Raw genomic sequence first — 995 nt, forward strand, 5'->3', positions numbered from 1 at the left:
TACCTGTATGGACAGAGTATAGAAGTAATATCAGAAAAAGGACACCAGCGGTCTGTGCAAATTGCGGGATAATGAATGAAATGAGTCATGACTGCAGTGCAGAATTGCTATCCTCTTCAGATGATGGCAATGATTCTGGATCATGAAGAAACAAGTAAAAAATGCTCCCAAGTTTCTTCGGCGTAATCAGTATGAAACTCTCAGCCCCGACCGAGCAGTGCTCAGTGGCTCCCCAGATGCGGTCAAGTGAAGATACGTCAGCGGCTGGCACCTCTAGCAGTGCCAGACGCACGATCCATGGCTAACCTTAACCTTAAATAAAATAAAACTACTGAGGCTAGAGGGCTGAAATTTGGTATGTTTGATGATTGCAGGGTGGATGATCAACATACCAATCTGCAGCCCTCTAGCCTCAGTAGTTCTTAAGATCTGAGGTCGGACAGAAAAAGTGTGGACGGACATCTCAGTAGTTTTCTTTTACAGAAAACTAAAACTGCAGAAATCAGTGCAGAGAGCCTGTAAACATTTACGTATTGAATAGAAAGTTGAAAAAGAATGTGAGAAATAGTAAAATTAGGAGGGCATGTGGGCACTAGAAACTTAAAGCAGTGAATGTTGATATATCCATATCAACATTCATTTGGAAGATTAGAAATAGGAATGGAACAGGATATAAAATTTATAGCAAAGGCCAAGCGCTGGGACCTAAGAGGTCATTCAGCTGTGAAAGGAAAACTGACGGTAAAGAATGTTTTAAAGATGTAACAAGAGGAAAAGCTCGCAATTGTTAGGAGAGGGTGAAAAGTAATGTGGAAGAGAATATGAATGGAGGTACAGTAAAAGGATTGAAAGGGGTTCCAGCTAGGGGTCGAAGGGACGCTGCAAAAGAACCTTAAGTAATACCTATAGTGCGCCGCGTGAGGTGCACTGACAGCGCTATCTCTTTACGGGGAATCAGAAATGGGTGATTTTTATTAATATCAAGGAGTTAATAT

This window comes from Macrobrachium rosenbergii, chromosome 3, assembly GCF_040412425.1.
Source record: "Macrobrachium rosenbergii isolate ZJJX-2024 chromosome 3, ASM4041242v1, whole genome shotgun sequence".
Classification (NCBI taxonomy): Eukaryota; Metazoa; Arthropoda; class Malacostraca; order Decapoda; family Palaemonidae; genus Macrobrachium; species Macrobrachium rosenbergii.